The 14,178-nt window shown below is 39.4% G+C and overlaps 1 long non-coding RNA gene across 3 annotated transcripts in view; it reads left to right on the plus strand.

The window, feature by feature from the left end:
* Nucleotides 1-14,178, plus strand: part of LOC140617284 (uncharacterized) — a 42,239-nt gene that overhangs the window by 24,743 nt on the left and 3,318 nt on the right. The window contains exons 2-3 of one of the 3 annotated variants that reach the window (XR_012017529.1): nucleotides 1,084-1,223; nucleotides 10,639-11,055. This is a non-coding gene — a long non-coding RNA (uncharacterized lncRNA). Of the gene's footprint in view, nucleotides 1-1,083; nucleotides 1,224-1,959; nucleotides 2,068-10,638; nucleotides 11,056-14,178 lie in introns of those variants that run through there. The other 2 variants (XR_012017528.1, XR_012017527.1) reach the window with 2 other exon arrangements.

Consider the following 14,178-nt stretch of genomic DNA (forward strand, 5'->3'; position numbering starts at 1 on the left):
TCAGTAAGGTTTGGAAATCTCTGTTCCACTCTGTATTACATTTCCAATTCTAATATTGGGGAATGTGAGTTGACCTGGTTTTCAATACAACTAAATAATTTTACATTTTCACATCCACATATGTCACTTAGAACAAACTTTTGGGATGCACCCTATCCCTCTTTCAAACCTTTCTTTCATCTCTTTCCCTTGATATTTCCTCTTTATTTTTCTCTTCCTTAATATTAAACAGTACACATTCTCATAATTGCAATAATTATGTATTTTGCTGTACTTACATGTCTATTTTTCTTTTTTTTAAGATTTTATTTATTTATTCATGAGAGACACATAGAGAGAGAGGTAGAGACACAGGCTGAGGGAGAAGCAGGCTCCATGCAGGGAGCCTGATGTGGGACTCGATCCTGATTCTCCAGGATCACACCCTGGACTGCAGGCGGCGCTAAATCGCTGCACCACCAGGGCTGCCCACATGTCTATTTTTCAACTGAGGAAAGGAAAGCTGAGCTAAGTCTATCTCCCTTTGTTAGTTGGTCCTCCCTTTTATGACAGCACTATACTAGTTCCAGCATATTCCTAATAATAAAAACAAACTCCCATACTAAATTTCCACATCGTTATATGTCAAATGTATTTTTTTAGAAAAATAACTCCCTTTCCTGACCAATTATATGCCTAATCTCATAGAAGACATTTCACACATGTTTGTACATTCTCTCATAAAATCCTGTGTGACTAGTACCATTTTTTTTAAAGATTTTATTTATTTATTTGAAAGACAGAGAGAGTCAGCAAGAGAGAGAGAGTACAAGCAAGGCAAGGGGCAGAAGGAGAAGCATACTTCCCACTGATTAGGGAGCCCAAAGCAGGGCTAAATCCTGGAACTCCAGTCCAAGATCATGACCTGAGCCAAAGGCAGACACTGAACTGACTGAGCCACCCAGCTTCCCTTGACTAGTACCATCAATGGAGCTTTACAAATGAAGAAATTGAAGCCAGAATTTTGCCTCCTCTACCCACATAACCCAAACTTAAAGTCAGAAATTCTAATGCAGATACCTTCTTTGGTTTTTGCTCTTTTAGATGCTGTTTTGTTTTATCAGAAATACGATCACCATACTACTTATCAATTCATTAAGTACTCAGTGTGCCAACTTGAAGGAAGATCAGACTACAAGTTACATTTAAGAGCCTGCATAGTGACATAATATGCAATCTCCTTGGTGAGTCATATGGTTTCTGGTTACTAGGGTAGAGACGTCAATCAATAACAAACCCCAGAACTCTGAGCCACTGCTGTGTGACAATCCAACACGTTTGGGACATTTCCAAAATTTTGCAGCTTGAGGGACAGAAAAACCCATACTTGGGACAAAAACACAACCAGTGGCCCTGCCATTAGCTAATAAATTGAAGATTGTGATGCCTTCTTGTATTCTTTCAACAACAGCTCAGTGCCTTTCAGCTCTACTGTAGAACATGTCAACAATCTCAAGTTTTTTGTTTGCTTTTAGACTTCAAAAGAGATTTGTGACTGAAAACAGATCATTTATGTAAGAAATACTGATTCAATTTTAACATGCTGCCTAATTCTGCCTTTTTCCTGACATAACAACTGGGAAGAGTATCAAAGCAAAAATTGCATTGCTAAGTCTGAGAATAGCCAAAACAATGATTATACTAGCACCAGATACTTGAAACACTTCCAACAGAAAGAAAACAGATATCATTCATTGTGCTAACTTGACTAAAATTGAAAAAGATATTCTGAATCTATGCTAGAGTATCAGGTCCTGTATCTGGTGATGACCCAGCTGTGATTTTTTTTTTAATTAAAGTGAGATTCACCTAACATAAAATTAACTGATTTCAAGTGAATAATTCAGTGGCATAAATTACATCCACAATAGTGTACAACCACCACTTCTAACTAAATTTCAACTTTTTTTTTTCTTTTAGCTTCAACATTTTTTGTCACTCCAAAGGGAAACCTTGTACTCATTAAGCAGTTACTCCCTTTACCTATCCCTCAGCTCCTGGCAACCACCAATCTGCTTTCTATCTCTATGGATTTATGTATTCCAAATATTTTATATAAATGGAATCATACAGTATGTGATATTTTGTGTGTGGCTTTTAGTTAGCATAATGGTTTCAAGGTCCATCTGTGTTGTAGCATGTATTAGTATTTCATTCCTCTTTAAGGCTGAATACCATTTTATTATATGTGTACATCATGATTTGTTCATCATTCACCTCTTGATGGGCATTTGGGGTATTTCCGTCTTTGGCTAATTTGAATAGTGCTGCTATGAACATGTGAGTAGCAGGATTCTCTTATTTTTTTCTCCCCCCCCCCTTTTTTTTGAAGGGTAGTTGACATACAAAGTGACATTAGTTTCAGGTATACAACATAGTGATTCAATTTCTCTATACATTATGTTATGCTCCTAACAAGTATAGCTACCATCTGTCACTCTACAATGCTACTACAATGACATTGACTATATTCCCCATGCTATATGTTTAATCTCCATGACTTATCCATTCCATTGAGTAGCAGCTTTAATTCTTTTTGGTATACCTAAAAGTGGAATTGCTGGATCACATGGTAATTGTGTTTAACTTTTTGAGGAACAGCCACGATACCTTTTGTAGCGTATCTCTTCCCCTGCCATCAGCTCTCATTTGATAGAAAACAATAGTGCTCGCTTCAGCAGCATATATAGTAAAAAAAAAAAAAAAAAAAAAAAAAAAAAAAAAACGAGAGAGAGAGAGAGAGAGAGATAGAAAACAACAGAAGTATATGGAACAACGTCAATTAAACCAGCAGTTCTCAAACTTTTTGGTCTCCATAACTCTTTACACTCTTTTTCTTTTCTTTTCTTTTCTTTTCCTTTTTTTTTTTTTTTTTTGCACTTTTTCTTTAAAAACCCAAAGTGCTTTTGATTATGCTGGCCATGTCTATCAATATTTATTGTATTAGAAATTAAAACTGAGAATTTTTCAAAATAACGGAACCATTATAAGCATAAATGGCATATTTCTGGGAAAGATAACTGTATTTTCCAATACGAAAAAATTTAGTGACCAGAGTGAAATTTTCATACATTTGAAGCCAATGTAAGACAACTAGATTCTTGTGGTACCCACCTGGCTCAGTCAGTAGAGTAAGCGACTCTTGACCAGTCATGAGTTCAAGCCCTACAATGGGTGTAGAGATTACTTTTTTTTTTTTAAGAACAACAATAAGGGACACCTGGGTGGCTCAGCAGTTGAGTGTCTGCCTTTGGCTCAGTCAAGGCATGATCCTGGAGTCCCGGGATCGAGTCTCCCGCATCAGGTTCCCTTCATGGAGCCTGCTTCTCCCTCTGCCTGTATCTCTGCCTCTCTCTGTGTGTGTCTCTCATGAATAAATAAATAAAAGCTTTTATAAAAACAACAATAATAATGAGACAGCTGGAATCTCCTGCCTGCTTCTATAGTTAATCTGTTGGATAAGTTCTTTTATTGAAGTGTAGGGAAAAAATCCAGCCTCGGACAGATACATAGTTGGAAAAGGGTGGAATGGTTTAGTAGCCTTTTGGGATATTTATGAACATTTTCTTTGATATTAAATGAAAAGTTAAATGGTAGAATCTTAAAATTAGTTGTGATGTGGAATCTGAAATTACATTAATGAATTTTTCTTACTATCTACATTAAAATCCATTTGTCTATTTAGCACTCTGACTAGCTCTTTCACCCATGCAGGACTGTAACAGAAATGTTGGTTCACTGAGTTATGTATTTCTTCTAAATGTTGATACAATATTTATTGTATCTTATTATACAATAACAAAAAATTCATATTTATTAATAAGACCATCAATCTCAGAAAAATATGGGAGGCTTTTAAGGTCACAATGGGGACACATTTTTCCAAAGTTCTTATTTTTACTTAAAAGTTTGAATCTTGTCATTTGTAATAAATACTTGTGGTTGATGTCTTTGAATTGACAGGCTTCATTTATTTTTAAGAAAATACCTGCCAAATACCCAAATCTGAATAATTATATTTTGTCAGTCCTTCTTACAAGTGAAAAATGCTATCACATTTTCCCTAACAGCTCAAACAGATGCACACATGCTTTTTCTCAGGACAATCCTCAGACTTTTGTACACAGCAGCAGTTCTATGTGTACCTCCAATTCGTCATACAGAACTTTTTTTAAGTCAACTCTATATCCAACATGGGGCTTGAACTCCTACCCTGAGATCAAGAGTCACATGTTGGGGGGCCTAGGTGGCTTAGTGGTTGAGCATCTGCCTTTGGCTCAGGTGGTGATCCAGGGGTCCTGGAATCGAGTCCCGCATCAGGCTCCCCACAGGGAGCCTGCTTCTCCCTCTGCCTGTGTCTCTGCCTCTCTCTGTGTGTCTCTCATGAATAAATAAGTAAAATCTTTAAAAAAAAAAAAAAGAAAAGAGTCACATGTTCTACCAACTGATCCAGCTGGGAGCCTGTCATACAGAATTTCTAAAAGGCATGTACTCAAGGGTCAAGATTTAACAGAATTAATAATTGTTACTCTTCCATGAATGATATTCCTAAGTGAAACTGGTATTCTCTTCTCTCATGCAAGTGTGTGGCAGTCGAGAGGGCAGGCCATGGGGCCACGCTCCTAGGGCAGGGCAGGACCACTGCCTTGTGCTATTTCACCTGGCATTCCTCTCCACAGTCAGAGCAAATGTCAACAGAGCAGAAAAGGCAGAGGAAGTTTCACTATCACTATGAAAATAGTTTTACTTTGCAGATCTCTAAAAGGGACTCAGGGATCCCTAAGGGTCTGTAGACCATGCCTTAAAAACCACTACTCTGAATGTTTAAGCTGACCAGAGAAAAGTTATACAGGAATAGCTGTTTAAAGGAGGACTGGAAATTTGGAATTCTCAAGCAAGACAGTTGCAAAAACATCCCAAGAGTTGTTTGTGTAGAGAACCAAAGGAGACAGTGAAAATAAAAGAAGCAGTCTTAATCTCCTAAACAACCAAACTTTTTAGGGGCCTTTTGAAAGCTGCTAAACATCACTCCTACAGAACAAATTCTTCTGCTACCATCCCTTCCTCTGCATTTGGCTAAGAAAACATATGCTCTATAGCCCCGGAATCACCTTATGACCCCCATAACTCCTGCACTGCAGCTGAGGACTCTTAGTTTACCAACTCATCTCCACTTTTCTTTCCCTCCCAGGCCATTCCAGAGACTTACAAATAAAGAGATCAGAATCTCAGATTCATACCTCAGAGCACCTTCACTCCCAAAACTTTCTATGACTCTTCACTGACTTCTGCGGTTTTTCTCATAGGGTCCCCAGAGACACTTTTCTTTTTTTAAAAAAAATATTCATACATCATTAAAGTTTGAGACACAGTGTTGTATAAAGTACAAAATCTACTCCTAACATTAAGGCCTTTGTGGTTCGGACCTCAACTAAATTTCTCCCTTTATGGCTCACTAAATCCTTTTTATCCTTTTTTCAAACCTCGGTGTTCATCAGCATCTCCTTGAAAGCTTTTTCAACCCTACAGATTCTGATTTAATTGGTCTGCACTGGAACAGAGGCATCTGTATAATTTTTAAAGTTTCCTCTTTGATTCTAATGTTCAACTAGTTTGGGAACGCTGGCCAGAATCACTCTAGTCAGACTACTTTCCTTATCAGCCTTACAACTATCACACTTTACTAGCTCCACACTTCTGCTGCCCACCTTCTTAAAACCCTCTACCACGTTCCACCTAATTAAATCCTACCTACCCTCAAGATCCAGCTCAATGAATAACCTACCACAATCTCTATACTTATTGCGCCAACTGGAAAGCAATCTCTTATGCCTGGGACTTCAGGAATACTACTTATCTTTCCAATTTATTTGGCAGATCATCCTGTACCATCCCCTTTATTGTTGCTTTGAATAATTTTTGACATCCTATTGTTATTTAGCTTTTGACATATTTTTGTTTTTTCTCCTTATCTATGATAGAAAGGCCTCTAGGGCAAGAATGTGCCTTATTCTTTTTGCATACCAAGTTCCTAGCTACTGTCTTGCATGTTGCAGCTTTAAAACAAATCTGTTACTTTGACGGCACATATCTAAAAATTCTAAAAGATGCAAAATGATATTTAACACATAGGGCTTTATGGTTTAGAAAGAATTTTCCTGTTATTGTAATTGTCACATTAACCCTAATAATATGGTAGTATTTATTATCCCTGTCTTCAAGCCAGAAACTAAGGCTTAGAGAAGTCTAATAACCTGACCAAGGTTTAATAAGTATTAAATAGCAGATAAGGAAAAGAATTCAGGTTTATCTAATTCCAGAGGCTAACCTCTTAACCGTTATACTATAGTTCTTTATTCATTGTGCATTTACTATTAATTTTTCATTTCTTCATCTTTAAGAATGCAGAATGCAAACAAACCTAAAACAAGCAAGTTTATTCTGAACTCCAGGCTGAGCTTTTTTTTTTTAATTTTTTTTTTTTTTTTTTCAGGCTGAGCTCTTTAAAAATGTCATCTCAGGGTGGCTTGGTTGATTAAGTGTCTGTCTTCAGATCTGGGAGTCCTGTGATGGAGCTCCAAATCCAATCGGGCTCCCTGCTCAGTGGGGAGCCTGCTTCTCCCTGTCCTCCCCGCTCACTCATACTCTCTGTCACTATCTCTCTCTTTCTCAAATAAATAAAATCTTTTAAGGAAAATAAAAAATTGTCATCTCATCTAATTCTCAGGAGGCAAATCCAAATGATTCTAAGGAGTCTGGGGGTGGGGCATAGGGGAACCCATAAGAGCAGATGAAGTCAGCCTTGTTAGGAAGGGGAAACAAATTGGACCTTCAAAGACAGGTAGAGGGATCCCTGGGTGGCGCAGCGGTTTGGCGCCTGCCTGTGGCCCAGGGCGCGATCCTGGATACCTGGGATCAAATCCCACATCGGGCTCCCGGTGCATGGAGCCTGCTTCTCCCTCTGCCTGTGTCTCTGCCTCTCTCTCTCTCTCTCTCTCTCTCCCTGTGTGACTATCATAAATAAATAAAATTAAAAAAAAAAAAAAACAAAGACAGGTAGACATAAACTGGCAGCCACCAAAAATAGGAGGAAATGAATACCAACAACTCAGGTGTGAGAAGAATTTTAGCCTGGCTGCTTTTAAAGAATGTTTGGTCTGGAGAGTTCCATACTATGAGACAAAGTCATCTTGGTAGGGCGAGGCTAATGAGAAAGATCTTGAATGCCAGGATAATTAATGTTGGCTTGACACTTTATGCAACTGATTGCTGAAGGGGTCACTTTCCCACTTAAGTACTTTCCTGGTAACATCTTTAAATCTGGTTTATTGAGTCAATAATTATGTTGTTAATCATGGCCTCAAAGCTTGATGTTTCTGCTGAAATATATGACATTGAAATATTAGCAAGGCCGTTCAAACTACCCAGCAAATAATTCTAAACCATTTTCATGGAAGCTGTTGCCACAGTCATAACTTCAGAAAGACTTCATTTCTACCTTTTCTGTATCATAGGATAATCACTAGGATTCCTTTTTTTTTTTTTTAAGATTTTATTTATTTACTCATGAGAGAGAGAGCCAGAGACACAGGCAGAGGGAGAAGCAGGCTCCATGCAGGGAGCCCGACGTAAGACTCAATCTGGGGACTCCAGGATCATGCCTTGGGCCAAAGGCAGTGCTATGCTAAACCACTGAGCCACACGGGCTGCCCTCACTAGGAATCCTAATTGACTTCAGTTCTATGGCCAGAATATTTCTTCGAAAAGTTTTCTGCTATCTGAGCTATAACACTTTAAGCTTAAAAAGAGCAGAACTATGGGGTTCAGTGACCGACTCTTGATTTCTGCCTGGGTCATGATCTTAGGGTCATGAGATTGATCCCCCTATTGGGTTGCATGCTGGTCATGGAGCCTGCTTGAGATCCTCTCTAACCCTGTCCCTCTGTGCCCCTGCCCACCTCCTCCCACCCAGCACTCCTATGCTCTCTCTGTCTCAAAAAACAAACAAAACAAAACAAAAAAAAAGAACTGGACAGGTTCTAAATTTGAATCAGTTTAATTCAATTAAGTAGATGATATTAAGGAATTTCGTTGCTGCAAGAAAGCTTGGGTTGTAAAAATGAAACAAGTGAACTCAAAGATGCAGAAGTATGTGTTCTGTCTAGACCTGTCCCTGAAACCATGGAAATCCAGTGCTTTCCAAAGGGCCTTTGCCCCTTATAAGATTTCCACATGATCCCTGAAAGGGGGTGGCTCTGGGAGATTTACAGTAAGCTCTGGGTTTCAGGTTCCAGGAGAAAAACAAATTGTGAAAACAAATGATTGCTTAACCTTACCTTCATTTAACAGATCATTACTCAAAGCATTAAGTTAAAAAAAAATAACAATGAAATAAGTAAATCAGAATCCCATCCTTCATTTAAACCTTTTTTTCACCAGGAAAAGACACACAAAAAAATTGTTCTCACATTTAAACTGTATTTTTTTTTTTAGATTATTTATTTATGTGAGACACAGAGAGAGGCAGAGACACAGGCAGAGGGAGAAGCAAACTCCCCGCAGGGAGCCCGATGCGGACTTGATCTCAGGACCCAAGGACCACGACCAAAGCCAAAGGCAGATGCCTACCCGCTAAGCCACCCAGGCACCCCCACATTTAAACTGTATTAAAGAAGAGAGAAGAACTAAAACTAAAGTGTATTCCTATTATACGTTCATTTAACAAATACTGTGAGTTTACTATAGATTCTCAGCACTACAGATGAATTGGTGAACAAAAAGTTCCTGCTTGGGCAGCCCCGGTGGCTCAGTGGTTTGGCACTGCTTTCGGCCTAGGGCGTGATCCTGGAGACCTGGGATGGGGTCCCATGTTGGGCTCCCTACGTGGAGCCTGCTCCTCCCTCGGCCTGTGTCTCTGCCTCTCTCTCTCTCTCTCTCTCTGTGTCTCTCATGAATGAATAAGTAAATAAAATTTATTAAAAAAAAAAGTTCCTGCTTGCAGGAATCTTACATTCTAGTAGGGAAATAACATCTATGAACATATATACTTCTATAAAGAAGACAACTATCAGGACAGGTAAATGCTTTGTAGAGAGTGGTAGGGTAGCTACTTCAGACTGCTTGACCAGGGAAAATCTTTTCTTTCTTTCTTCTTTCTTTTCTTCTTCCTTCTTCTTCCTTCTTCTTCTTTCTCCTTCTCCTTCTTCTTCTTCTTTCTTCTTCTCCTTCTTCTCCTTCTTCTTCTTCTTCTTCTTCTTCTTCTTCTTCTTCTTCTTCTTCTTCTTCTTCTTCTTCCTCTTCTTCCTCTTCTTCCTCTTCTTCCTCTTCTTCTTAGCTCTACACCCATTGTATGGCTCAAACTCATGACTCCAAGATCAAGTGTAGTATGCTCCACCAAATGAGCCTACCAGGGAAATTTTTTCTGAGGAGGAGATATTTAAACAGATCTGAATGGCAGAAAGAAATCAACCTCATGACAGTAAGGAGAAAGCATCTCCCAGGAAAAGGAAAGAACTAATACACAGGGGTATTTCATCAAGATATGAGAAAGGACATTTAGCCCCACCACCTAAACCTTACCTGGACAATTTTTAAATTGAGGCTATAGACCTAACAGAAGAGAAAAGAACATAGTTGGTATGGTCTGATTGTTTGTGTTCCCTAATATGTGAAACCTAAAGCCCAATGTGATGGTGTTAGGAGGTGGGGCCTTTGAGAGGTGGTTGGGTCAGGAGGACCAAGCCCTCATGGATGGGAGTAGTGCTCTTATAAAAAAGAGATATCTGGGATCCCTGGGTGGCGTAGCGGTTTGGCGCCTGCCTTTGGCCCAGGGCGCAATCCTGGAGACCCGGGATCGAATCCCACGTCGGGCTCCCGGTGCATGGAGCCTGCCTCTCTCTCTGCCTGTGTCTCTGCCTCTCTCCCTCTCTCTCTGTGAGACTATCATAAATAAATAAAAATTAAAAGAAAAAAAAAAAGAGATATCTTCCCCATCTGCCAAGTGAGGACACAGTGAAAAGATGCCTTCTGTGATTCAGGAAGTGGGTTCTCACCAGACATCGAATCTGCTAATGTCTTGATCTTGGACTCCTAGACCCCAGAACTGGGAGAAATAAATATTTATTGCCAGTAAGGCACATTTTTAAAAAGATTTTATTTCTTTATTTGACAGAGAGAGAGCACAAGCAGGGGGAGAGGAAGGCAGAGGGAGAGGGAGAAGAAGGCTCCCTACTGAGAAAGAAACGAGATGTGGGGGCAATCCCAGGACCCTGGGATCATGACTTGAGCCTAAGGCAGACATTTAACTGACTCAGTCACCCACGGAACCCTTTAAGGGGCCTTTTTATGCTATTTTGTATAGCGGATTGCACCAATATGACAATGGAATATGAATGTAAAATAATGGGGTTGGAATAGCAATTGTCTATTCTTCCTCATTCACACCCTCTCTTGGAAATTGCTGTTCTTTTGTATTATTGCAACTATATTTCAAGTGAAGAGCAAACGTTTCTTACTATTGTAAGGGTATTGTGTATTTTTCTCTTATTATAAGTAGGAATGACACAATAAAATTAAACTATGCTATTAATCACTTTTCAGATTCAATTATGTGTTTTTAAAGTTATTAATGAGTATACTCTGAATAAAATCCAAGATGATGATCAGTCAAGCTCCAGTGACAGCACTGAGATGGTACACAGACTGGAACTCCACCCACGTTTGAACCAGTAGAGGACCAGCAGGGAATGCTTCACAGCCAATGAAACATGTGTGGATTAATTGCACTTGATTTCTAAAGATATCCAAGTGTTCTCTGAATAGAGTTTCAACTCCACTGATATAACAGGCAGAGAGCTACAGGGATCCCCTCACTATAGATAAATGAAGATTGATTTCCTTTGGCTTTGTTCCGCCATCAAAAGATAACATTCCTGCTAAGTTCTGAGAGATATAACAATTCTTTTTTTCTTTTTTTTTAAGATTCTATTTATTTATTCATGAAAGACACAGAGAGAGAGGAAGAGACATTGCAGAGGGAGAAGCAGGCTTCCCTCAGGGAGCCTGATACAGGACTCAATTCCAGAACCCCAGGATCATGCCCTGAGCTGAAGGCAGATGCTCAACCACTGAGCCACCCAGGCATCCCCGAAATACACCAATTCTTGATAATGATAAATAATAACAGCAGCTACCGTTTATTGAGCACTAAGGGTTTTAGATGGTCTGCAAAGATGTCTAGCACATCCTCTGCCATCCCTCCATGCACACACCTTATAATACAACTTTGTAGCCTCTCCCTTAATGGGTGGCATCTCTTCCCCCACTCCTTGAATCTGGGCTTGTTTTGAACTTGCTTTAACCAATTCAGTGTGGTCAAAACAACATTGAGCAAGTGCCAGAGCCTAGGCCTAAAAAGGCCTATTACTGCTGCTCTTGTTCTCTTAGAATGCTACTCAAGACTACCCTGTAAAGAAGCCTAACTAGCCTCCTAGATAATGGGAGGCCACGTGGAAAGAGGATCAACCATCCTAGCTGTGCCAGCAGACTCATGAGTGTAGCTGTCTTAGGCTCTCCAGCACCAGCCGTGCCACCAGCTGACTTCAGCCATGAGTGAACACAGGCCAAACCCATAGAACTGTTGAGTCAACCACTAGATCATGAGAAAGAAATCATTGTTGTTTTAAACTCCAAAATGTTGGATTTGTAATTGTTGATAACTGAACTAAATGTGGACTAGGAGATCTAAGTGTTTTATATTTACTATCTACATGAATCTTCTTAACAACCCTGAGAGGCCAATACTATTAATGATAGGACATTCCAAACAAAGAAATTGAAACTCAGTGAATTTAAGTAGATTGCCTAAGGTTACACAGTAAGGAAACAGATCAAATCCAGTACTGTCTGGCCTCAAGCACACATTATATCCCTCTACGAGGATGTTTTAAAATATCGTTCTATGATGATGTTTGTGAAAGAAAAAAAGTAGGGGAAATGGGGCTTTTGAAATCCAAGCCAGGGACGCCTGGGTGGCTCAGTGTTTGAGCATCTGCCTTTGGCTCAGGGTGTGGTCCTGGGGTCCCAGGATCAAGTCCCACATCGGGCTCCCCACAGAAAGCCTGCTTCTCCCTCTGCCTGTGTCTCTGCCTGTCTCTCTGTGTCTCTCATGAATAAATAAATAAAATCTTAAAAAAAATAAAATCCAAGCCAGATTATTAGTATTATTTTTTTATACAGAATGTAGTATCTCCATTTATAGAATTTCAAGGAAATAATAGTATGTATGGGAAAGGGCACAAATTAAACATGAAGGTAATTTATTCATTAATGAAATACACATATAATCAATATTTTACATTCAAATAATTTCCAATCAATTCAAAAAGTGTATAATGAAGTAACTTTTAAAATTTAAACAATGTGTGACACTGCAGTGTTAGATCCTCTTTAAAGTTATAGGAAATCATTTTTTCTGAATTTCTCTGATACCTTCATAAGGTTAAAAATCATTAAACATTGTTCCCTCCTAGTCATTCAAATCACACTGAGATTCTGTTTCAGGTCAAGCCACCTCCTTCAGGTTCCCTTTGCTCAGCTGCACCTGGGCCCACTCAAGGCAAACTAATTAATCAAAATGCCCTTAGGTGAGAGGTTATACTCAATAGGCTATATATTGAGCACTTGCTAGCTATCTCATTGCTAGATTGTATGGCAGAGACAAAGTGAGGAACATAGTTTCTTATAAAACCAGGAATGTATGGTGGAAATCCACCAAGTTGTTCCCTCCCTTTAGACTCTCTGGCCATCAGATGAAAGATCTGACAGCCATTAATGTAGCAGCTGGAGTCATCTACTCAAAAGGAACTGAGCACATACAAGCCCATGAGTCATGATTAAAGGAACTGTCTTCTTCCTTTTTTTTTTTTTTTTGGTAAGATTTTATTTCTTTGAGAGAGAGAGCCAGCATGAGCAAGAGGGAGGAGCAGGCTCCCTGCTGAGCAGAGAGCCCAATGTGGGACTCGATCCCAGGTTCCTGGGATCACGACCTGAGCCGAAGGCAGACGCTCAACCAACTGAGCCTCTTTTAAGTAAACTCTACATCCAGTGTGAGGCTTGAGGTTCTAACCCTAAGATCGAGTCTCATGCTGTACCAACTGAACCACCCAGTCATCTTGAAAGCCTCAATAACTATGAACAAATTTCTCATTGCCAGCCCTCAAAAGTGCCCAACTGGTTTCCACTTCCCACATCACATTTGGGGTCTTTAAAAAGAATAATTTTCAGAATATATTCAAAATGGCAGACAAGATGAACATCTGCATTAAAGATGAACACCTGAATCCTCACAGCCACCATGAGAGAGTGGTGCTCAGCATGCACATGTTCACAGCTTCCTTACCCATTCCTGATTCAGTTTCACTGTATGTGGCTAATGATGGAACTGTTACCCTTTGCCTTGGCAACATACCCATTTACTAACAGGAGAAATGAAACCCAAGGTTTATTTTAAATTTTCTATCTGCCAGGTCTTTTATACTAATTAAGGAAATATTTTTTTAGAACAATAGATATCAGGGCACCTGGGTTGCTCAGTCAGTTGAGCATCTGACTTTGGCTCAAATCATAATCTTGGGGTCCTGGGTTGGAGCCCCTTGTTGGGCTCTACATTCAGCAGGAAGTTTGCTTCACCCCTCTCTCTGCCCCTCCCTCTGCTCATGGTCATGCTCATGCTCTGCTCTTGCTCTCTAATAAGTAAATAAAATATTTAAAAATAAATAAAAGCAATAGATATTAATAGCCTACAGATTATAACAGGAAAATGTTTCATGAGAGAAGATACTCATGAAAATGTATTAGTTTATTTTTTATTTATTTTTAAGATTTTATGTATTTATTTGACAGAGAGAGAGAGACTAAGCAGAGGAAGCAGCAGGCAGAGAGAGAAGCAGGCTCTCCGCTGAGCAGGGAGCCAAATATGGTCTCAATCTCAGAACCCTGGGATCATGACCTTAGCAGAAGGCAGATGCTTAATCAACTGAGGCATCCAGGCACCCCAAAAGTTTATTTTTTAAAATATGAATCAAAGATTCTGATGCCATTAATGTTCTTCATTAAAATATTATTTCCACTCTAAAATTT

This window comes from Canis lupus, chromosome 25, assembly GCF_048164855.1.
Source record: "Canis lupus baileyi chromosome 25, mCanLup2.hap1, whole genome shotgun sequence".
In the NCBI taxonomy this organism is placed as follows: domain Eukaryota; kingdom Metazoa; phylum Chordata; class Mammalia; order Carnivora; family Canidae; genus Canis; species Canis lupus.